Raw genomic sequence first — 26,018 nt, 5'->3', positions numbered from 1 at the left:
CGGGTTGGATCCTCAGCACCACATGAAAATAAAGGCATTGTGTTGTGTCCATCTACACCTAAAAAAATAAATACATATATATATTTTAAAAAGAAACATACTCTATGCTTATTTTGGTCCAGAAGATCACACTGTGTAGAGCTACATTATTTCCCAATTCACATGTCATTTGGATCTTTTGTTTTGGGAGGTGGTGCCAGATGAGACCAAGGCCTGGTTACATGTGAGGTAAGTACCCTACCACTGAGGGCTGAGAGAAAGACTTAATTATCTTAAAATTAAGGAATAAAGACTATGAGAAAGGTTTCTTAAACTGATATTATTTAGTAGAAATATTCTACCTGTAGACACAATTTCATATTTAGATAACTCCATCTTATACATGAGCTATTCATAACACATTTTCATATATAAGCTTTTCATTAACAGAAATCAATCTAACTCATAGGTAAACCCAGGAGAAGCAGCAAGTGAACACCTGCCTGCTTTTGAAGGTGAGTTTTTTTTTTTTTTTTTTGAGTGTCAGGAACTCTGCTCCTAAGATGCCCATCTCATTCTTAAACCTCTATCTTGCTATAATTCTTCATTTAGACATACATTGGATATTCTGTCACTATGTGATAGAGAACTCACTTTTTCTAATTCAAGATGTATGATAACTAGTACTGCAATTATAATATAATGGCTTCAGAGACAAATCCTCTATTTCTTTTTCTTTTAAAGAGAGAGAGAGAAATTTTTAATATTTATTTTTTAGTTTTCGGTGGACACAACATCTTTATTTTATTTGTATGTGGTGCTGAGGATTGAACCCAGCGCCCCGCACATGCCAGGCAAGTGCGCTACCGCTTGAGCCACATCCCCAGCCCCCCTCTATTTCTTATAGTGCCTTTTTTATTATTTTTAATTTTTTTTTTGGGGGGGGGACTGGGGATTGAACTCAGAAGTGCTGAGCCACAGCCCTCTTTTGTATTTTATTTAGAGACAGAGTCTCACTGAGTTGCTTAGGGCCTCATTAAATTGCTGAGGGTGGCCTTGAACTCATGTTTTCCTGCCTCAGTCTCCTGAGTCGCTGGGATTACAGGGTGTGCGCCACCATGCTCAGCTATTTTAATTTCTTTAATACTTCTTTTTACTTATACATAATATTAGGGTTCATTTTAATATAACCTTATAAGCAACTTTCATAGCTAATATACTGGGTCTTCTTATTTGAGTAATATGCATAATTCATTTCCATGGAGCAGTAAGCCACAAATCAGGAAGGTTCTTTGGATAACTTAGGTTTAGGCATATGTCTAATATCTAATTTCCAATTTGGGTTCATATTTTTCATTTGCATATCAAACTCATGGTGGTCCTTTTTCAACTGTAACTACTTTTGGGATCCTTATTTTTAGTTTTCTATATTAAAAAAAATGCTCAGTCGTGTTGACTTCCTGGGTTGTTATTATTTCCATAGTCGTTTTCATTTAAATAAGCCAAGATGACTTGCAAGCATATTCCAGGGGCCCAGAGCATGAAAGAGATCTTTTTAAGAATAGAATCTGTTTGTTCAGGAAATGTCTGCAAAACTACAGATAGACCCTCCAGATGCATTTTACCCTCACTACCAAGTGTATTCTTTGTCAAATTACAGGGTATTCAAGTTTTTTCCTCCTTTAGTTAACATGAAGTGGCTCTTCCTCAGGATCAACAGTAATGTTGATTTTTTCCCCCCACAAACCCACCAGACTGATTTGTGAGGAGTTGTACATTATTTTCCCACTCTGTTTTGCCTTACAGGATGAACAGTCCCTTTTGCTCTTGCACATAAGGATGTTCTGAATGGACAGATCTGTGTTCTCCACCATAATCCTCATTCATTTCTGGTTCTTGAGACATTCTTTGCAGAGGTGAAAGTGGAAGACTAGTTTGCGTGGTTTGACTCTCAAATGTCCTCTCTATGCTGGCACATGGCTCTAAAGCATGGGTAAAAAAAATCAGATAATAGTTAAATTTAACTTTGAACTCTTCTTAGTATACATTTAGCTACTCCCAAATCATTGGACTATAACTAAGAAGCGAAAAAAAAAAAAATTTACCTCAACCTGAAGTAGGATAAAATCACGAACTAGTAAACTTAAACGCTGTCACTGTTTGTTTTAACTAATCTCAATACATCATGTGTTAAACCCACCAAAAATGAATTAGAAGGTTCTTAACATTATAATGTCTTTGTCACATAAAGAGATTTTTACCTCCTCATACCTTAAAGAGTGAGTCCTTAGAGTGCATTTAAATCTTTTTGCTAAAGGTCAGTAACTGGAGGATAGGCAAACTTCAAATTAGTAAGAGCCAAAGCCCACAAACACCAATCAAGAACAACAACAAATTTCTAAAATTTAATTCAGATTATATGACAGTGGCAACATATAACATAAGATGATGATAGTGTTAGGCACCTATATGGACTATGTCCATTAAGTCCAGTTCTAATATATTCTAATGTCCACTACAGACAGTGGACAAAACAATTTTAATATCATTTACCAATTTCCTACATGAAATGAAGTGAGAAAGTATCGCTCATAACCTTAACCTAACATGAAAGGTGCCATTCTGGAAGGCATGATTCTTTAATAGGTTGTTGGGCTGATTTTTTATGACCCAATTTCCTCCCTCATAGACTCTGAAGTCAACTGAAGACCACAAGGAACAGTTAAATGTGTGTGCCTGTGTGCACGTGTGTGTGTATGTGAAATTCTGAAGAATTGCTTTGAGAACTGAGTTCTCAAAACACTGGCATTGGGCCTCATTTCTATGAATTGGTTGATAAGGCTTTGAAATCTACCTTTTGCAGACACATGTGTGCGTGCACACACACCCACATTACAATAACAAACACATAACAATTGGGGTATAATAATAAAGAATAATCATAAAGCATTATTGAAAGAGGTATTATCTTCACATAAAATAACATACATTCAAGATATCTACAGAGAAACTTGGAAAAACAACAATTAAGGTTTAATTGTAAAGCCAGATACTCACTATGCTTTTTTACAGTTCAGATGTGTGTTAGGCAGATGTATACCTAACTAAGCCTACAAGATAAGCTTAATTTATTTGAATGTATTTCTTTCTGCTAGTTTTGTACCTATCCATAGATAGGAGCAATAGTAGCATATTTTACTGACACAGAAGTGTACGTGAGTGTGTGTGTGTCTGTGTGCGTATTCTCCCATGGTAAGAATTGAATTAATGTGTATATTTATTTCAATTTAGTAGTTCATCTAAAGCAAGCTAGTATCTGTGTTTCTGGAAATTGTTATGTGAATACCACATGTAAACCTTGAAATCCCTAATTGGTTTTTTAAAAAATTTACATAAACATCACAAGTTATTCAAAACAAGGTAAAAATAACATGGATAATCCAAGGCTTTTCCTTAAAATATAGCTATTTCTCTTTTGTCCCTAGAAGACTTTCTGCCCTAATACAATTATGATTGCTTCATTTTATTCAGAATGTTATTTTTATCTTCTTGTTTCAATCTTTGCTATACTAGTTCAAGTTTTAACGATTGCTACAGTTTTGATCTGTCCAAAGTCCTATGTGTACGAGGCTTAGCCACCAGCTAATGACACCATCGGGAGGTGACAGAAACTTTAGTTGATGGGGCCTATTTGAAAGAGGCGGGTTGTTGGGCTATGCTTTGAAGGCTAGATCTTGATCTTGGTTCCTTCCTTCCTCCCTCCCTGCCTCTCCTACCTGGCCACTGTAAGGTGAGTAGCTTTGATCTGCCACATTCTTCCACTGTGAAGTACTGATTCACTAAAGGCATGGAAACAATGCATCCAGCAGACTATGGACTCAAACCCATGAGGCAATGGGCCAAAATATATAAGTGGATTTTCTCAGGTTCACTGTCACAGTGACCAAAAGCTGACTTGAGAAAACTGGTGCTGAGAATTGGGATTATTGCTGTGATCATATCTGATCATGTGGCTCAGAAGCCTTTGGAATTGGTCTGTGGGAGGAGTTTGGAGGGGTCTGGATGTATAGGCTAGAGAAGCCCTAGAATGTTGTAAGTGGAGTTTAAGATGGAGGATTCTAGTGTGAGCTTACAAAAACCATAATGCTGATAGAAATGCAGACCGTAGAGACTGTATTCATGAGGTTTCAGATGGGAATGAGAACTCTTGGAAGTTGGAGCAAAGGCCATCTCTTTATATTCTGGCAAAGAACTTGGCTAAATTTTGACCAAGTCGTTAAGACTTTCTGTGAATCTGAGTTTAAAGGTGATGGACTAAATAACCTTGTAGAGGAAATGTCAAAGCACCACAGCATTCACGTGGTGGTGGCACAGATAGAACAAAGAGCAGAGTGGAAAGATCTAAATAACTTGCAGTTGGGTCACAAAGAGTTTAAAGTTGTGGCCAAGAAGGGTACAGATGCTGCAGATGCTGAAGATATTGGTGCCATTAAGAATAAACCAAGCACTTTGCTCTGGGACAAGAGGAAAAATGCCTTGTGTACATCTCAGGAATTGGCTAGATCCCATCCATCCATCCCAGGCCCAAATGAGTAAAAAGTGTAAACTCCTTAGACTGCTTTGAGAGCACTGGGGTGCCTTGCTTGTGAAGGGATACTTGGGGAATTATTTCCCTGAGATTTTTCCCCCCATGTTCACCTGTCCAGGAACACAGAGGCTGCTACTGCCATAGTTCAAGGGGCCCTGGATACTTACCCTGGCAGCAAACTTTAGCATCATCCACATAGTGCTCATTTTGTAGGTATGCAGAATATAACCTTCTGTAGGTATGCAGAATATAAGAGTTGTGGAGTCACAGAACCTTCCTTCTAGATTTCAAAGGAAATTCTGAGGGACTTGGCAATGTGTGGTAGGCTCAGGATCCCTGTCAGCAACCACCACAAGGGTGACATGTACATGTTTTGCATGTCTTTTCTTTACCCTCTCAGGGAAAAACAGTTATATAAATACAACAACAGTAGATGAACTATGAAGTTTGACATTATCTTTAATGGAAATCTGTACCTTTCCATATTCTTTGGCCATCCAGGACATTCCAGTTTCATGTCCATCACATGGTGACTTCCCATTCTTGAGAGCAAGGAGCCGCTTAAAGTGGGGCAACAGGACATTGCCATCAGTGTCTCCATCTTGCTTTATTCCTGTTCCCTTTCTTATTCTCAGGTTGTGAATTTCACTTTGCATTTCTTGATCTGTCTTGTTTGAGCTGATTCCAGGAACTGGCCTCTGACCAAAAGAATGGACTTGAAGTGGGAGTATCCTCCTGCAGGAGCTGGTCAGTGCCAGCGAGAGAGTCAGGAAGGGGCCCCAGGGAAGATGTCTGATTCAAAGTCTTGTAAAATGTTGATTCTTATAAAGATGCATATTTGCAGATGAGTGAATACAATAAATAAAAAGTGTGTCCCCAGCCTGATGCAGAGGCACGTGCCTGTAACCCCTGCTAGGTGGGAGGCTGAGGCAGAAGGATGGGATTGCTTGAATCTGGGAGTTGGAGAACAGTGTGGACTGGTTTAATCTGCTTTTGTTTTGCTGTGACCAAAATATCTGACAAGAACAACCTAGAGGAACAGAAAGTTTACTTGGGGCTTATGGTTTCATTCCATAGACAGCCAACTCCATTTCTCGGGGCCCAAGGTGAGGCAGGACATCATGATGGAAGAGCCCAGTGTAAGGAAAGCTGCTCAGGTCATGGCACGGTCAGGAAGCTGAGAGAGAGGTGGGAAGGGGCTATGGGAAGATGAACCTTTCCAGGGTATGCCCTCAGTGATCCACCTCCTCCTCCAGCCACACCACACCTGCCTACAGTTACCTCCCCGTCAATCCATTCAAACAGGATGGACTGATCAGGTTATAGCTCTCATAATCTAATCATCTTACCTCTGAATAGTCCTGTCTTAACAGGAGCTTTTGAGGAACACCTCATATCCAAACCCTGATAGCAATATAGTAAGACCCCCATGTCAAAAAAAGAAGAAAAGTTCACGGCCATTTATAAACACAAGCATGTGTTATGATTAATGGTAATGTCAAGGACAGAGTATGAATGCCACTGCAGTGCACACAGACACAATGTCCAGGAGTGCCACATATTACTGCATTCACACATTACTGGATTTTTTAAAACAAACTACAAGCTCAAGTTCTTTAAAAGTCCTGGATAAATGAGCAGTGTTGTCCAGAGTTTGCATTTAATATGAACCATTCCAAAGGAAGGCAAAGAAGTATGCATGCACCAAAACATGCTCTCTTAAGAAGAAAACAACCCAAATTCTATCATTTAAATCATTTCATACTTTTTCTCATGATAACTTAGTAAATGAATTCCTGAGGTAGATGGAGGTGATGAATCTAGATCTGTACTTTTTGGCCAGCAATGGTGATTAATTTCCAGTTAAAAAGGAAAAAAATAATACCAACTGCAGCGAATCTGCATGTTCACATGCTTTCATTGCAATAACATCCCTTTAGTACTGAGTAGGTGTTGCTTTGTTTCAGGCCAATTTAAAGACCCCCCACTGGATGCCTGAAACCATGGTTAGAATAAAACCCTACATACTATATTTTTTCCTATACATACAGTCATTTATCATTGAATGGCAGGGATAATTCTTAAAAGAATTTTGTGTAATTATTTTGTTATGTGAACATCCTTGAGTGTACTTACCCAAACCTAGATGGCATAGCCTGCTATGTGTGTGTGTGTGTGTGTGTGTGTGTGTGTGTGTGTGTGTGCTATATTGTGGAGCAACCATCACCTATGTGGTCCATCATTGACTGAAACATTTTGTGGTTTGCGACTGTACATACCTATAGTAAAGTTGAATAAACTAAGCTCCAAGCAGAGGGCAGCAATTCAATTCACATTATGCATAGTTCTCAGTGGAAACAAGAGAAGCAGCTCCCTCCAATGCCTGTGCCCTGCACAGCCCATACACCTCCACCCCAGTAACCACTGAACCAAGACACTACTCCTTGACAGCACCAGACAGCCTTCCCCTTCAGCAGTTGCTTTTTTAAACCTCTTACTATTAATAAATACCTTCTGATTGGTGAAACCATAAAAACAAAAATAAACTAAAAGCACAAAATCCATCTTAAACTTTCAACTTCCTTGGGGTGGAGGGAAGCCCAAACTGATAGTGCTCTAAGTTCATTAGAGTGAATTCTTTGCAGTGTACAGGAATTTGCTAGGTCTGCTATAACAAAGTACCATGAACATGAGCCTTGATTGGCCTGAAAGGCAGTGTAACAGGGCTGAGATTGTTTTCCTCTTTACAAGATCCCCAGGGTCAAAGCTTCCTGTCCCAGCATTCAGCCTTCTCAGAACTGCTGATCACCCCAACACATGGGTTCACATCTTAACCCAACATCAGCGTCCCCCACACCAGGTTGGACCTAACCTGGCTGGGAATCTTTGTTCTGTTTGGCTTGACCTCTAAATTCCCTTTTCTGTGCTATCTTGGAGCCAGATCTGAGGCGCTCCAGGGAGTTTCACCCACTCAGAAGCAATGAATGATGTAGGGTTCTCATTTGCTACAGGGAGAGGGCGTGAAGCACCTGTCTAGTAAGCTGCTTACCTGGTATTAGGGGCAGAGCTTCCCAAACACTATCTTATTCACTCCTCATAGCCACAGCGGGGGTGGGGGTGGGGGGCGGGGAGGCACTCAGTCCCAAAAAAACTGAGGCTCAAACCATAAGTGAAATAATTTAAACTCAGGTCTGATCACCTTGAAGCAGAAGCTTGTATCAGAACCTCTAGGGAACTTTCTTTATAAATTGGGTTTTTACATCATGTGGCAGGGGTCTGGGAAGCTGGGTATTTACAAAAGCTTTCCTGGTGATTCTAAGGGGATCTGTATAGGTAGGGGTGGGGAGTACCAATCGTACTATGATATGCTCTCCTCCAGCTCCCACAGAGCCTGTGTCCCTCCATAGGGTGGTGGGGCCAGAATGCCAGAGGCAAGTCCCTGGGGAACCTGAGCCAGACAGTGGCTGTGACTTACCATAAACTTCCCATAGGCTGGCGCTGGATTCCATTCTCACATGTCCCTCTGAGTCAGTCAGTGTTCTGTCTCTATAATGAAATACCAAGATCACTTATAAAGAAAAAAGGGCCTTTTTTTTTTTTGTTTTGGGCCTGTGGCAAGGTGGCACATTGTGACTGGAGGTTACAGATGCAGCACTCCCCACATGGCCAGGAAGAAAAAACAAAAAACAAAAAAAAAATGAGGGGCCTGGGGTCCTACAATCCCCTTCCAGGGCATGCTCCCAATGACCTAAAGTAGGCTCCATCTCTTAGGGATTCAATCACCTCCCAACAGTGCCATCCTAGTGACCAGGCCTGTGTGTGTGGGGGTCAATCAAGATCCAAACTATAGCATAATCCCTCTTTTTATCTTCACCCCCTCCCCCTTCTGAGAGGAGATGTATCTAGCTGGGGAAAGTGAGGCCCCAAGAGAGATGACTAATGTGAGTCATGAAAGGGAGCCAGAGCCTCCTCAGATCCTCCCCCTCCCAGAAGAAAAGCAAGGGGAAGCCCCCCCTGGGGAATGGCAGGCTGGCACCTTTGGATTTTACCTCCCCTCAGCCTTGGATCTCCTGTTGATCTCCCAGTGTGGTGGTGTCCACGTCCTCTCTTCCACTTAAGCAACTACCCTTGTGGTGTTCCAAGCTTTGGGTCCTGAAACAATGCCCTGGGCTCAGGCAGGGCTGAGTCACTCCCAGCCCCCTACACTTTCCAAGGCCAGCAGGCCTAGAGGTCCCCTTCTGCTGTCTGTTGGATGCTATTGGTCAAGTTCCCTCATATGAGGGAAGCCAGGTACCTGAGTGCATGTATGTCCACGTATGGGAACACAGGTATATGTAGGGGTAAACATGAGAGGCCCTCTAAACCCTGTTCCAAAGAGAGGGCAGTGTCCACACCATAGCATCACGAGTCCTCTCAGGACCCCTAAGGGTGGAGGTGGGTAGAGGCTGGACCTGAGGGAGGCTAGGTGGAAGCAAAGTCTCAGATGGGACCAGGAGATGGGTAAACAGAGAGCAGTGGACATCTAAACTACTCAGTGTCAGCAATGCCTGGATGGTGTGGTCGCTGGAAGATACGGGTGGGAAGGTATGTCAGAAGAGTGAGCCAAAAGGCAGCTGGAGGTGGAGAAGAGTGGGCTTCCCCCCGCAGAAGATAGGAACCCACCTAAGACCCAATCCCACCAGCACAGAGGCGTCTCCTTTTTAGGGTGAATGTGTTTTGAAAGATATGCGGAGTTACCCATTCCCATCAGTGGTCCAATCCGTAGGGAGGGGGAATCACAAACTCCCTATAGAACCCCCACCATCTACCCGTGCTCTGCCAAGAATACTGTGAGCGCCAACCCTGCTCACCACTGGAGAGGGCAGAAGGCTCCCCTGCCCGCCTCTCCTAATGGGGCTCTTTCTCTCCTTTGGCGTCCAGTCTCTGAAAAGGCCATGCTCTCACCGCACAGCCCAGTCAGTATCTGTGAACTTGAAGAGGACGAGCCCCACGCCAGAGCCTGTAGGGGGCTCCCCAAGTCTGTTGGTCAGATCTCCCAGGCGCACAAGGAGTACCGGCAGCCAGAAAGAGAAACGCAGCGATGACTAAATGCCCGCAGGGTGAGAAAAAAATAGGCGGCTTGCAGAGGTGCGCACGTGCTTCTGGCAGGCACAGCCACTGGTCCAGGCTAAGCGCAGAGCACAGCCTGGGTGGTACCCCCCAGCCCCGCCCATCCCGACCCTCCTTCTTCCGCCGCCCGGTAATCCCACAGCCTCGCTCCTGCGGGTTTGCTGAAGTCCAGCCCAAGTCGCGGGAGAAGGGCCTCCGTCCAGTGCGCCCATCCTGTCCCATCCCGTCCCTCTTTCTTTGGCCGCCGTCCAGTGCCGCGGTCCAGTGCGCGCACAGCGTCTCCTGCACCCTGACAGCTCTGCGGGGAGCGGAACTCCACTGTCGAGGCTCCCTGTCCGCCTGCGAGGGAGGGCGATCTCCAGCACCGTGGGGCTGCTGCTGCTGTTCTGCTAAGGTGAGCCTCGGTGGCAGCAGGTACCCAGGATGATGAAGGCGCTCAGCAAGGCTTTTTTTTTTTTTTTTTTTTCTGTTCCCAGGCGAGGGTGATCCCTGCGGCCGCAGGGCTGAGTGGCTTTCAGGTAGAGCGGGACACACGTGCTGGGTGGCCGGTCGGGTGGCCGTGTGGGTGCCCAGAGCCCAAGCAGCCTCCCGGAGCAGTGTATCTGGTTTCCATTTTGGCACAAGGTAGAGGAGCTAGGTAGCCCCAGAAAGCGCGGGGCTTGCGAGGATGGGGCATGAAAAGGAAACTGCAGGATTCTGGTTTGCTTTTCGTGCCCCATGTTTGTCTGCAACCTGCTACCCTGACCTCTGAGGGGTGCGGAGGTTTTTCTTTTCTTTTCTTTTCTTTTTTTTTTATTACAAGTGATGACCTTTCTCTTGTGCCCTGTTTGTGTATGTAAAAGTATGTAAAAGCCCTGATTGTGTGACCCAGGTCCAGAGCCCGCCTAAGGCTAACACCAGGTTGGAGCCCCACCATTGAGGGATTGCACACTGAGTTTTCAAAGTCATTCCATTGACATTATATCCTATACACTCTTAATTTAAGAATGCATGTTTTGCCCCAAATAGTAAATGACTATAGAAGCAGAGACTCTCAATAACCATATGGTAAAATTTTAATTTCAGAAGTATTTTGCATTGTAGTTTGAGCTACATCCGCAGCTTTTTTGTGTGTGTTATTTTGAGACAGGGTCTAAACTGCCCAGGCTGCTCTTGAGCTTTGTTCCGGATGGATGCCTCAGCTTGTCTTCGCAGGCATTTCATTTCAGCCTGGGCAGTTGAGCCCAGCTGCATCATAAGTCTTTGAAAAATGTTCAAAGTCCTTGTATCACATCCTAATATTTCACATTATTAAAAGTTATTTTTTGTGTGAGTTTAGTTTTTTAAATGTTCGTTTTAAAGCTCCTGCAACACTATGAGCTATTGGACATTAGGAAATGTATTTGTGTGTTTCCTAGACAACTAGAATCATGTTTTATATGAAAGAATATTTTTCAAACGTGTATAAATATATTCTAAACTACACAGGGGTAAGTTTTTGTTTTAGGTTATTTTGGGCAAGAAAGTAGTCTGATGGATATCCTGGTATTTGTATAATAACCAATTAGAGGTCAGAGGAGTGATATTTTGTGGGTATCTCTACCATCTCTTCACCACAGAGAAGATTATAGGTTAGTAAAGGGCAGAACTGGGATTTGGATCTACTTCTGAATGATAGCTAAATGGGGTGCTGTCGCAGGTGTCTGCAGACACCACTTTGGAACCTATGTGGGCTTGTGCACACCTCCTTTTATAAAAAGGTGGGCATTCCATAGATGTACTCTTTTCAGGAAAATGAAGAGCAGAAGCCATTTACTTAAGTCATTTAATGGGGACTTAGTAATGACGTCCGGAGGAAGAGATAACTCTGGGAGGATGGGGAGGTGGGCCCATGGGTAAATTTCTGGGCAGTTGAGCACCAATAGTACCTGTAGATGTTTGCTAAGAAACTTGCAAAAATGCTATTTTTAAATGAGGACCTATATGACTGGAGTCCATGACTCTCCAAAGAAGGAAAGATGTCTGATATTTTGATTGGACTAAAAGGCTGCATGAATACCTTGTGGACACTGAATGCCTTACCAAGGACTGGGCAGGAGGCTGACTTCCTTGGACCTATAGATCTATATAAACCTTAGAAAATAGCCACTCTTGGATATCCTTCTTTCTGAACCTCTACCTTATGGGGACCTGTGCTTTCCAGTTTCTATTACTTACCGTAATAAATCCTGTTACTTTGCTCTCTTGTGTCTATGGATTTTATTCTTCAAATTCATTAGAGAAAGAACCCAACATGCTCTGTGCTATAGTCATGAAAACCATTGTATGGTCTTGCGGTCTATGAAGTGTGGCAGACTTTAGGTATGTTCTGATGCAGGCAGGTAACAGAGATGGCGAGTGGAGGATAAGGGTCTTATTAACAGTTCAACTGAGCACCTTATCAAGTTTGAGGTCTCACCCCATTTTTGCCTTCTTCACAGTACAACTCTGTGAAGTAGGGATTGGATCTTATCCTCACTCTTCAGTGGGACATAAAATGAGAAAGATTCTATGGTTACCATCACAGCTGGTTAGCGGTAATGTTAACTCAAGGAGTTAGAGGAAAGCTATCCCACTGTTGTTATTAAGCTTGGGAGGAGGCAGTGTCAATAGGAATGGACTTTCCTATAAAATGTTGCTATTACATAGGATGTTATTATATTGGCCAAAATAAAAGAAAATTGGAAAGAATAGTGGAACCAGTTAGGGAGAAATCAGGAAAGCCATTGAGTGACCAAAAGAAAAAAGTGCATTAGCAAGTTTTGGACTTCTTTTGTAGTTTCAATCTGGGGGAATATAATAGGGAGGAACTTGAGACCAGATTCCAGAAAGGTAAGATAAAGGAATTGGAAGCAGACCCATCATAGACCAGCGCCTCTGAAGCTTTAATGAATCAGCTGTTGTAGACCATGCCAAGAACATGCATTCTGGTTCAGCAGGTCTGCCATTCTGCATTTCCAGTAAGTTCTCAGGTGAAGCCAGTGCTGATCTTCAAACTGCACTGAGGAGCCAGAGTCTATAGACTTCCCTTTAGAAAAGTCTGGATGAAGAGCCATTGGATAGTAATTGAAGACAGGACAGGATCAAGGGAAAGCATACTTTCTGTTTTTATTTCTGTGCTTGTTATCTAGTCAGATGAGAAGGAGCAAAGAGATGAAGAAATAGAAATTATATCTAAGATATTACTGCTGAGTAAAGAGGAAAGAGCTGGTGGGAACAAGCCATAAATGAGAAATTACTTTTGAAAATAATATGGATTGTTAGGTGGGTGTGGTGGTGGTGCATGCCTGTAATCTCAGCAGGTTGGAAGGCTGAGGTAGGAGGATGGCGAGTTCCAAGCCAGCCTCAGCAATTTGGCGAGGCTCTAAGCAACTTAGTGAAACCTGTCTCTGAATAAAATATAAATAGTTGTGGGGAAGTGGCTCAGTGTTCGAATGCCCCTGTGTTCAATCCTTGGTACAAAATACACACACACACACACACACACACACACACAAATATATTGTTGATGATAGAGGAGAAAGGAAAGAAAAAAGTGAGCTATGTAACTTTGGAGGAAATGATGAGGAAATTGAGAAAGTGCACCTCAGATGGCTTCAGTACATTTGCATTCAAGTCAGGTCAGATTATTGCTGTTGCAGAGATGATCAGAAGCAGGAGGGACTGCTAGTGCCCGGGCCCCTTATTTCTCCTCTCCATAACCATCAGGCATCAGAGGTGTCTGCTGAACTGGTTTTAGTTGATGAAACAAGATTAATTTGAATATAGCAGTGTTTTTTTTTTAAAGATGTTTTTTCCCTTTTATTATGCAACTGTGAGCACATATGAATTGTACATATGAATGGGTTTTCTCTGTGACCTTCCCACACAGGCGTGTGTGGTACATGGATCTTGTCCAGCCTTCTGTCTTTTTCTTCTCCTGCCTTCCCTTTCTCCTTCCCTATTCCCAGTTCCTAATCATCCCTCTTCAACTTTCATGTGACTGATAGTCAGTTTTTTCAATAAGAACCTCTCCATGAACTTTTCTCTCAATTTTCACCAAGAAATTGGCCCCTTTGAACCACTTTTACTGTGTTTTATTTTCTTTCTCTTCTCTCGGTGACTTAAATTTCAAGGTCCTCCTGTTTTCAGTATTATTTTTACTGATCTTTCTCTGCCTTGTTGATCTTGTCTTTCATTAAATGTGATATGTTCAAGGACAATAAAGATGATTTAAGTGTTCAAAACAGTCATTAAATCAGTCCTGAAAGAAAACAGAATAGGAGTAGAATGTTTAACTGGATCTAAACTCCCAGACCCCACTGCCAAGGAGTAATCTGTTCAGGGCAGAAATGAAGTGCCTCTGTGAATGTCAATGGGGTCCTAGGTGAGAAGATCACCTGCTGTGGATTGAGTTCTTTCATTGGATATAAAAATAATTTGGGTAAAATATAATATTTGGATAAAATGATCTGATTATGTCCTTTTAACCTGACTTTCTTAACTAGACCTCTAAGCTCAAGAAATAAAATCAAGAATTACTTATTGTATAACATCAAATTGAAAATCTTCTGCATAGCAAAGGAAACAAGAGTGAAGGGGAAAGTCTAAAAAATGGGGGTAGGGGGAATTTTGTCAGCTAATCCTCTAAAATATATATTTTAATTAAAAATTAATTAAAAATAAGAAATTATATATATAAATTAATATTCAGAATATATAAAGAACTCAAAAAACTTAACACCAAAAAAGCAACATAATAAATAGCCAAAAAAGCTAAACAGACATTTCTCTAAAGAAGAAATTCAATAAGTAAATATATGAAAAAAATATTCAACATCCTTAGCAATTAGGTGAATGCAAATCAAAACTATATTGATATTTCATCTCACTCTAGTTATAATGAGAATCATCAATAATACAAATAATAATAAAGGCTAGAGAGAATGTGGAGAAAAAAGAACACTTTTACACATCTATTCATTCATGTTTTAGATGGTGCATTATATTTACATATAAAATTAGAATGCCTTGTGATGTCTTCATACATGCATACGGCATAATCTGGTCAACCTTATTTCCCAATTCTTCTATTTTCCCTCCCCTCCTCACTCCCCACTGGTCCCCCTGTTTCTACTCACCTTTTCTGCATGGGCTCTGAAGCAAGCTGACTCTCTCTGCTAAGATACCCTCCTATTGCCTCTTGGGCTCCAAGTCTTCATACTTTCCCACATCTACTAGGGGTGGGGGAAATCTCTTCATGAATTTTGATCTCCCCCAAATAATTTATGAAAAGATTGTTCAAGATGTAATTGAAAGGACAAGACACATAAGAAAAAGGTAGGAGCTAACAGATTATTTTTGAAGAACGAAAACAAAATCCTAACCAAAGAAAGTACTTCTTTTGACAGCAAAGTAATGTTTGTATCTAATGAGAATTCAGGCATTTTTAAGGAGCTTTATGTCTACTTTGATGCCAGTACCATGATGTTGTGGCTAATATAGCTCTGCAGTATAATTTGCAATAAGATACTGTGATGCCTCCTGAATCACTTTTCTTGCTCAGAATTGATTTGGCTATTATGGATCATTTATTCTTCCAAACAAAGTGTAGGACATTTTTTTCCCCCTAATTCTTTGAAGCTTTTCATTGTATTTTGATGGGGATTGCATTGAATGTGTATATTGCTTTGGTAGTATGGCTATTTTGACATTATTAATTCTGCCTAAGAACATGGAGGTCTTTTAATTTTCTAAAGCCTTTTTTAATCTCTTTATTCAGTGATAAGTGATTTTTGTTGTATAGTTTTTTTTTTTGTTTGTTTGTTTTTTACTTCCTTGGGTAGATTAAGTCCCAGGTATTTTATTTTTTTCTTGACGTTTTTTTACAAATGATGGTTTTCATGATTTCTTCTCTGCTGAATTGCTGTTTATAAAGAAGCTATTAATTTAATGAGCCTTTTTTCTTGTACCCTGCTATTTCTTAAATTCTTTAATCATCTCTAGAAGTCTTTTGGTGGAATTTTGGGGGTTTTCTATATATAAGATTCTGTTACCAGCAAACAATGATAGTTTAATGACTACTTCTCTGATTTTTCTCCATTTAATTTTCTTCTCTAGCCTGATAGTCCTGGCTAGAGTTTCAGAAACTATATTGAATAAAAGTGGTGAGGGTCAATATTCTTCTTTTGTTTCTAATTTTAGAGGAATAGCTTTCAATATTCCTTCATTTAATATGATGTTGGCTATGAGTTTTTCATATATTTCCTTTATAATGTTGAGGTAACTCCTTTATATCCCTACTTTCTCCAGTGTTCATTTATTTTTATATTTTTATTAGTTGTTGATGGACCTTTATTTTTTTTTATTTATATGTAGTGCTGAGAAGCAAACCCAGTGCCTCACACTTGCTAGACAAGTGCTCTACCACTGACATACAACCCAGGCCCTTTCCAGTGTTTTTAACATGCTTGAGTGCTGTATTTTATGAAAGGTCATTTCTGCATCCATTGAGATGATTTTGTTCTTAATTCTCTTAGGTGGTGAATTACATTTATTGATTTGTGTATGTTGAACCAGCCTTGCATCCTGGAATGAAGCCTACCTAATCTTGGTGTATCATCTTCTTCATATGTTTTTTAATGTGGTTTTTCTAAAGTTTTATTAAGGATTTTGGCATCTATAAGTTTTTATATGGAGATATTCATAAGAGCTCACCAAGCATTTGTAGATTCACTTAAACCTAAAGCCAAAAACATTGATTTTGAGGACCCAAGACACACTAGATATTACTACATTGTTTTCTGCCCAAGTGGCACAATCTTCCTTTTATGTGTTTCCATTCTGAAGACAGGGCTTCAAATATGTGTTTATATTATTTCCCTCTTCTGGGGAAAGCCATACATGAAAAGAGGTCTTTTTTTTTTTTAAATCAGGTAAATTCTCCCACCAGGACGTCTCAGATATGGCATCAGGCTTTCATGGCAACCTTTTGTTGTGATGCCCCCACTGTACATGCGGACAATTTTCCTCATGATTTCCTAGTTTGTGTGGCACTTCTATAAGTGTAGTATAATTCCAGTGACCCCTACCTTTCTTGCTTGGTCCAATTAATATTCTCTTACTCTGGCCAGAAAAGTTTTCCTCCAATCCAGCTAGGTTTTAACATATGTGGGCCTTAGGGAGGTAGAGCTTCTGCCTGCAACTCCTAAAATCCTTTAACGCCTTCAAAATCCTAAGTTCTTTTTCTTTCTAACATGGTATTTCCATTCTCCCCAGTATTTAGATATATCAAAGATCACAAGCACTCAGCTACAGAAAATGTATTCCCTGGTAAATTCTGGCCATCTTCACCATCCTGAGATCCCACCTTAGAAAAACCCATATGACATTAAGAATGGTTTCTGTGATACATTAGAGAAACTTGTTCTGCAAGGTCAGAAACATATACTCTTGACTGGGGTTCCCATACTCTTTCATGAAGATGTAAAATTCTCAGATATTTTCCCTCAGTGTTAGGTACTGAGGGAAATATATTTGGATTCTATTGAGTAATACAGTAATAACTGTATGTTTTAGTCAGCTTCTTAGTGCTGCAACCAAAAGACCTGATAAGAAAATTTTCAGAGGAGGAAGTTTATTTGGTGCTCATGGTTTCAGAGGCCTCAGTCCATAGACAGCTTGTTCTATTACTCTATGCACAAGGTATGCCAGAAGATCATAATAAAAAGATGTAGTACAAGAAATTGCTTCAGGACATAATCACAAGGAAGAGGGGGAGAGAGAGCTTTCCTTAGAACAGACAAAATATAAATTCCAAAATCATGCCCTCATTGTCCCACCTTCTCTAGCCACATCCTAAATGCCTATAATTACTACCCAGCTAATCCCTATTAGAAGATTAATGCACTGATTATATTAAGAATCTCATATCCCAATCATTTGACCTATAAACTTTCTTGCATTTTCTCATGCATGAGATTTTGGGGAAGACCTCATATCTAAATCATAACACAGTTTATGTCAAGGTATTCTTTCTGCTTCAGTATACACAGTGAGTTTCTGTGTGTCACATCATACATGCTTCTATGTGGATTTTTAATTGTAATTATCTACTCTGACTTTTTTATTCTCCTAAGGAGATTTCTATTATGATAATCAACCAATTCCTTGCTGATTGAATGTATCTTACCCCTAACTGCTCCTATTTTCCAAAAAGTACACAAAATTACCTGGGTGAATTCACGTGCTGCTTGGCAGCTTTTCATGAAGAACATTTTTTCCCATCAGTATATTCAAGGAAAATGGTCTGGCAGATAATCGTCATGCAAGGAATATGTTTTAAATTGTGCATTGGCATAGATTTAGAGGATTTATCTTGGGTTACCATGGGTCTTGAAAGAATACATGAACATTTATATGGAGATATCCATGAGAGCTTATTAGGTCTGTGTAGTACAACTTAGCCATGAGGTAAGAACAAAGATTCACAATTTAACAAAAGAGGTGAAAGACTTCTACAATAAAACTACACAACTAAAGAAAGAAATTGAAGAAGAACTTGAAGTTCCTGTTAAAATCTTAATGACATTCTTCATAGAAATAGCAATTATAAAATTCGTTTGGGGCCTGGGGTTTAGCTTAATGGTAGAGTGCTTGCCTAGTGCATGTGAGGCCCTGTGTTCATTCCTCAGCACCACATTAAAAATAAATGAATAAAATAAAGCTATAAAAATGTTACTTCATTAATTTCTTATTTGGAAAATTAAGAGACCTAGAATAGCCAAAACAATCTTTAGCAAGAAAAGGGAAGCAGGCAGCATCACAAAACCAGAACTTAAAATTATACTACAGGGCCACAGTAACAAACACCAGAATGGAATTGGCAGCAAAATAGATACATAGACCAATGGCAAAGAATAGAAGACACAGAGAAAAATGCACATAAATACAGTTACCTTATACTAGACAAAGGTGTCAGAAACATACATTGGAGAAAAGATAACCCCTTCAACAAATGGTACTGGTAAAACTGAAAATCCATATTTAGCAAAATGAATTTAACCTCTATCTCTCTCACTGCACAAAATCAACTCAAAGTGGATCAAGGACCTAGGCACTAGACTACAGTGCCTAATAGAAAAAAAAAGTAGTCCCATATCTATATCATATCAGCTTAGGAACTAATTTCCTTAACAAGACTCCTAAAGCACAAGAAGTATTATCAAGAATCAATAAATGAGATGAAATAAAAGTAAAAATCTTTTTCATAACAAAGGAGAAAAGAACATGAACAGAAAGCTGACAGAATGGGAGAAAATATTTCCATCTGAAACTCTGGTAAAGCATTAATCTCCAGGATATAGAAAGAACTCAAAGAACGTAACACCAAGAATCTAAATAATCCGGTCATTAAGAGGACTAAGGAGCTGAACAGACACTTCACAGAAGAAATACATGTGATCAACAAATATATAAATATACGTACAATATCTTCAGCAATTAGAGAAATGCAAATCAAAAATACACTGAGGTTTCATCTCACCCCAGTCAGAAATGCAATTTTTAGGAATACAAGCAACAATCTATGTTGGCAAAGATGTGGGGTAAAAGGTACACTCATACATTGCTGGTGCAACTGCAACCTTTGGAAAGCTATATGGAGACTTCTCAAAACTTAGAATGGAACCATCATTTTACCCAATTATTGCCCTTCTCGGTATATAATCAAAGAACTTAAAATCAGCATCAACAATGACAGAACCACATCAATGTATAGAGCAGCTCAACCAATTTAGGTGTTCTTTAACAGATGAATAGATAAAAAATGTGAGATTTAATACCCACACAAACCTTTTTAAACAACTGTCATGCCCTGGATGATCTGTCCATTCCTCAAATACAGGGTTTCCACCTTCAGCTAACATTGTGACATCAAGAATTATTGTTATTAGGTGAATTCTAGATAGCGAAGATGTGTGGGAGGTAAAAGGAAAGGGAAGGAGATCAGCAAGGGTGGTGAAATGTGATGGACATCATTATCCAAAGTACATGTATGAAGACTCGAATTGGGTGTCAACATACTTTATATATAAACAGATATATGAAAAAATGTGGTATGTATGTGTAATAAGAATTGTAATGCAAAAAACCACAAAGTACATGTATAAAGGCATGAATTAGTGTGAACATATATATAAAGATATGAAAAATTGTGCTGATATGTGTTATAAGAATTGTAATGCATTCTGCTGTCATGTATTTAAAAAATAAAATCAATAAAACTAAAAAAATATTGTTATAACATACTGGAAAAACTTGAGCTGCAAGGCCAGAAACATATGGGTGTCAATTGTAATCAGACTAAGATAAATGGAAAATGCACAGATGTATTTCTTCCATGTGAAATTCCTGAAATGGAGTAAGAAAAAGAATTACGGAATATTCCAAAGGACATACTTATGACTGTCAATGTCAAAGTCCTTCTCCTGCCTCAGAACCCTGGTGGTCTTGTTCCTATCACAATGTATATTTTTCCTGGGGGTGTATTCAACATACATAGCTACTTTTGCTAGTTTATACTCACCAAAAAAAAGTTTCATGTTAGTCATTAAGTTCCTTGGTGAGTGAAACATTTCTTGCTCATAATTTCTGTTAATTTCTTAAAAACACACAGAATTAATCTGGTAAATCAATTCTCTGCACACTTCAGCAATAATTTTGCTGTCCCTCATTACATTTAGGGAAATTAATATAACAAATAACAGACACGTAAGGAACATATTTAATATTGTGGATTGGCAAGAATTCAGAGGACTCAGTTCAGGATACTATATAACCTGACATATACATGAATATATAAGAGTTTATCCATCTGTTTAGAGCAGATTAGCTGATGTATGTGTGTCCTGTTATTGAACAAAATATCTTTAAGTGAAGCTTTATTGTGTGGCACATAAGTGTATATCAGATAAGCTAATAATCTGTTGTTCATAAAATTTTTATACATTCAATATTAGGCTTGGGAAAGTATTTTCTGCTGACTACTATAAAGTCTTGTAGATTTTTGAAATTTTTTTATTATTAGTTGTTCAAAACATTACAAAGCTCTTGACATATCATATTTTATACATTTGATTCAAGTGGATTATGAACTCCCATTTTTACCCCGTATACAGATTGCAGAATCACATCGGTTACACATCCACTTTTTTACTTACTGCCATACTAGTGTATGTTGTATTCTGCTGCCCTTCCTATCCTCTACTATCCCCCCTCCCCTCCCCTCCCATCTTCTCTCTCTACCCCATCTACTGTAATTCATTTCTCTCTCTTGTTTTTTTCCCCTTTCCCCTCACTTCCTCTTATATGTAATTTTGTATAACAATGCGGGTCTCCTTCCTTTACCATGCAATTTCCCTTCTCTCTCCATTTCCCTCCCCCATCTCGTCCCTGTTTAATGGTGATCTTCTTCCCATGCTCTTCCTCCCTGCTCTGTTCTTAGTTGCCCTCCTTATATCAAAGAAGACATCTGGCATTTGTTCTTTAGGGATTGGCTAGCTTCACTTAGCATAATCTGCTCTAATGCCATCCATTTCCCTGAAAATGCCATGATTCTGTCATTTTTTAGTGCTGAGTAATACTCCATTGTGTATAAATGCCACATTTTTTTTATCCATTCATCTATTGAAGGGCATCTAGGTTGTTTCCAGTCTAGCTATTGTGAATTGTGCTGCTATGAACATCAATGTAGCAGTATCCCTATAGTACGCTCTTTTAAGGTCTTAAGGGAAGAGTCTGAGAAGGGGAATAGCTGGGTCAAATGGTGGTTCCATTCCCAGCTTTCCCAGGAATCTCCATACTGCTTTCCAAATTGGCCGCACCAATTTGCAGTCCCACCAGCAATGTACAAGTGTACCCTTTTTCCCACATCCTCACCAGCACTTGTTGTTGTTTGACTTCATAATGGCTGCCAATCTTACTGTAGTGAGATGGTATCTTAGGGTGGTTTTGATTTGCATTTCTCTGACTGCTAGAGATGGTGAGCATTTTTTCATGTACTTGTTGATTGATTGTATGTCCTCCTCTGAGAAGTGTCTGTTCAGGTCCTTGGCCCATTTGTTGATTGGGTTATTTGTTTTCTTATTGTTTAATTTTTTGGATTCTTTGTATACTCTGGATATTAGGGCTCTATCTGAAGTGTGAGGAGTAAAAATTTGTTCCCAGGATGTAGGCTCCCTATTTACCTCTCTTATTGTTTCTCTTGCTGAGAAAAAACTTTTTAGTTTGAGTAAGTCCCATTTGTTGATTCTTGTTTTTAACTCTTTTGCTATGGGTGTCCTATTAAGGAATTTGGAGGCCAACCCCACAATATGTAGATTGGAGCCAACTTCTTCTTCTATCAGATGCAGAGTCTCTGTTTTGATATCAAGCTCCTTGATCCATTTTGAGTTAACTTTTGTGCATGGCGAAAGAAAGGGATTCGTATTCATTTTGTTGCATATGGATTTCCAGTTTTCCCAGCACCATTTGTTGAAGATGCTATCCTTTCTCCATTGCATACTTTTAGCCCCTTTGTCAAATATAAGATAATTGTAATTTTGTGACTTGGTCTCTGTGTCCTCTATTCTGTACCATTGGTCCACCTGCCTGTTTTGGTACCAGTACCATGCTGTTTTTGTTACTATTGCTCTGTAGTATAGTTTGACGTCTGGTATCGCTATACCACCTGATTCACTCTTCCTGCTTAGAATTGCTTTTGCTATTCTGGGTCTTTTATTTTTCCATATGAATTTCATGATTGCTTTATCTATTTCTACAAGAAATACCGTTGGGATTTTGATTGGCATTGCATTAAACCTATAGAGAACTTTTGGTAAAATTGTCATTTTGATGATGTTAGTACTGCCTATCCATGAACATGGTATATTTTTCCATCTTCTAAGATGTTCTTCTATTTCTCTCTTTAGGGTTCTGTAGTTTTCATTGTAAAAATCTTTCACCTCTTTTGTTAGGTTGATTCCCAAGTATTTTATTTTATTTTATTTTATTTTTTTGAGGATATTGTGAATGGGGTGGTTTTCCTCATTTCCATTTCAGAAGATTTGTCGCTGATATACAGGAATGCCTTTGATTTATGCATGTTGATTTTATATCCTGCCACTTTGCTGAATTCATTTATTAGCTCTAGTAGTTTCTTTGTAGACCCTTTTGGGTCTTCTAGGTATCAGACATGTCACCTGCAAATAGTGATAATTTAAGTTTTTCTTTTCCTATCTTTATGCCTTTAATTTCTTTCATCTGTCTAATTTCTTTGGCCAGTATTTCAAGAACTATATTGAATAGAAGTGGTGATAGAGGGCATCCCTGTCTTGTTCCAGATTTTAGAGGGAATGCCTTCAATTTTTCTCCATTCAGAATGAAGCTAGCCTGAGGCTTAGCATAGATAGCTTTTACAATGTTGAGGTAAGTTCCTGTTATCCCTAGTTTTTCTAGTGTTTTGAACATAAAGAGATGCTGTACTTTGTCAAATGCTTTTTCTGTGTCTATCAAGATGATCATATGGTTCTTATCTTTAAGTCTATTGATGTGGTGAATAACATTTATTGATTTCCGTATATTGAACCAGCCTTGCATCCCAGGGATGAATCCTACTTGATCATAGTGCACAATTTTTTTGATATGTTTTTGTATCTGATTCACCAGAATTTTATTGAGGATTTTTGCATCTAGGTTCATTAGAGATATTGGTCTGTAGTTTTCTTTCTTTGAGGTGTCTTTGTCTGGTTTTGGAATCAGGGTGATGTTGGCCTCATAGAATGAATTTGGAAGAGCTCCCTCTTTTTCTATCTCCTGAAATAACTTGAAAAGTATTGGTATTAATTCTTCTTTAAAGGTTTTGTAAAACTCCGCTGTATACCCATCTGGTCCTGGGCTTTTCTTGGTTGGTAGTCTTTTGATGGCTTCTTCTATTGCATCCATTGATATTGGTCTGTTCAAATTGTGTGTATCCTCCTGACTCAATCTGGGCAAATCATATGACTTAAGAAATTTATCGATGTCTTCACTATCTTCTATTTTATTGGAATATACGTTTTCAAAAATAATTTCTAATTATCTTCTGTATTTCTGTAGCATCTGTTGTGATATTGCCTTTTTCATCCCGTATGTTAGTAATTTGAGTTCTCTCTCTTCTTCTCTTTGTTAGCATGGCTAAGGGTCTGTCAATCTTATTTATTTTTTCGAAGAACCAACTTTTAGTTTTGTCAATTTTTTCAATAGTTTCTTATGTTTCAATTTCGTTGGTTTCCACTCTGATTTTAATTATTTCCTGCCTTCTGCTACATTTGCTCTTGCTTTTCTAGGGCTTTGAGATGAAATGTGAGATCATTTAGTTGAGGAATGACCTCTAGGCAATGAATTTCCCTCTTAAAACTGCTTTCATTGTGTCCCATAGATTCTGATATGTTGTGTCTGTATTTTCATTTATCTCTAAGAATTTTTTGATTTCCTCCTTTATGTCTTCTGTAACCCATTGATCATTCAGTAACATATTGTTCATTTTCCAAGTGATGTAGAATTTTTCCTTCCTTTTTTTATCATTGATTTCCAGTTTCATTCCATTATGATCAGATAAAATGCATGGTATTATCTCCACACCTTTATATTTACTAAGGGTTGCCCTATGGCATAATATATGGTCTATTTTTGAGAAGGATCCATGTGCTGCTGAGAAAAAAGTATATCCACTTGATGATGGTTGATATATTCTATATATGTTAGTCAAGTCTAGGTTATTGATTGTGTTATTGAGTTCTATAGTTTCTTTATTCAACTTTTGTTTGGAGGATCTGTCCAATGGTGAGAGAGGTGTGTTGAAGTCACCCATAATTATTGTGTTGTGGTCTATTTGATTCTTGAACTTGAGGAGAGTTTTTTTTTTTATGAATGTTGCAGCACCATTATTTGGTGCATAAATATTGATAATTGTTATGTCTTGTTGGTGAATGGTTCCTTTTAACAGTATATAATGTCCTTCCTTATCCCTTTTGATTAACTTAGTCTTGAAGTTGATTTTATTCGATATGAGGATGGCCACCCCTGCTTGCTTCTGAGGACCGTGTGCGTGGTATGATTTTTCCCAACCTTTCACCTTCAGCCTTTGTATGTCTTTTCCAATCAGATGTGTCTCCTGGAGGCAGCATATTGTTGGATTTGTTTTTGAAATCCATGTTACCAGCCTATGTCACTTTATTGGTGAGTTTAAGCCATTAACATTTAGGATTACTATTGATATACGGTTTGTACTTCCGGCCATGTTTGATTATTTATCTTTTTTTAAAATTTGGTTTGTTTATCCATGATTAGCTTTTTTTTTTAATTTGGTTTATAGTTTCCTTCATTTCTAGGATTACTGTTTGATTTTTTTAATAATCTCTATCTCCTGGTAAAGTTGCTTATTTGCTTCTTTTATCTGTTTATGTCATTCATTTTCAATGTGTTCTTTCATTGTTTGAATTTTCTGTCTCATGTCCTCTTTAAGATTCCGTTCCATCTGTCTAAGGTATTCCTTGAGTTCTTCATTTTTGACCATTTTTCTGATGCCTCTAGGTTCTCCTGTGTATTTAGGCTGTCCTGCATTGTTTGTACTCCTTTTCTTCCTTGCTTTTTCATGCTGCTCATGTTACTTCCAGTTCTGTTTGACTGCTGATTTACTGTTTATTCCTATAAATTTATTTGGTTTTGTGTATCTCCAGAGTCTCTGTTTTGTGATGGGAGACTATGACTAGAGATGATGAATTTTATTGCACTTTAATGCAGATTCATTCGTTTCCTAAACTGTGTACGGATTCTGATGGCATATAGCGGTCTGTGGTTTGGTCTTGGGACTTATGTTTAGGTCGAGTGATGTGATGGTATTGAGGTTGGTATATCTCGGCAACCTTGGAAGATTGCTCTACTGACAAGGGATATTAACAGGAGAATGGTCTGGAGTATTTGGGGGTAGCTAGGGAATTGGTAGCCCTATATAACACCTTGGAACATTTACCTATACACATTTAGTAAATTACACATAAAAAGCGTCGTGATGCTTGGGAGGAAAGGTATTAGAAGGGGAGGGAAGAAGTCACTAAAGGGAATGAGAGTAAACAGGTAGAATTCAAGGAAAGTGGAATAAGGAAATTGAAAAGACAAAATAAAAAATAAAAAAAATATAACTTTTAAAATAATAATAATAAAAAAAATAATAATAAAAAAAATTGGGCTGGGGATGTGGCTCAAGAGGTAGCATGCTTGCCTGGCATGTGTGTGGCCTGGGTTCAATCCTCAGCACCACATACAAACA

General features: G+C 39.0%; 2 long non-coding RNA genes across 2 annotated transcripts in view; one reads left to right on the top strand and one right to left on the bottom strand.

Annotated features, from left to right (window-relative positions):
- Nucleotides 1-1,444: 1,444 nt before the first annotated feature.
- On the bottom strand, nt 1,445-8,713 carry LOC139705016 (uncharacterized). The gene is made up of 4 exons (XR_011706922.1): nt 8,617-8,713; nt 8,043-8,113; nt 5,044-5,311; nt 1,445-1,961 (listed from the first exon to the last, which is right to left on the bottom strand). It is a non-coding gene; the product is annotated as an uncharacterized lncRNA (long non-coding RNA).
- Nucleotides 8,714-9,863: 1,150 nt separating this feature from the next.
- Nucleotides 9,864-26,018, top strand: part of LOC139707305 (uncharacterized) — a 127,932-nt gene continuing 111,777 nt past the window's right edge. The window contains exon 1 of the long non-coding RNA XR_011708965.1: nt 9,864-10,070. This is a non-coding gene — a long non-coding RNA (uncharacterized lncRNA). The remainder of the gene's footprint in view (nt 10,071-26,018) is intronic.

The sequence above is a fragment of the Marmota flaviventris genome, chromosome 1 (assembly GCF_047511675.1).
Source record: "Marmota flaviventris isolate mMarFla1 chromosome 1, mMarFla1.hap1, whole genome shotgun sequence".
Lineage (NCBI taxonomy): Eukaryota > Metazoa > Chordata > Mammalia > Rodentia > Sciuridae > Marmota > Marmota flaviventris.
The sequence above is the reverse complement of the archived record's forward strand: the minus strand, read 5'-3'. Positions and strand labels throughout refer to the sequence as shown.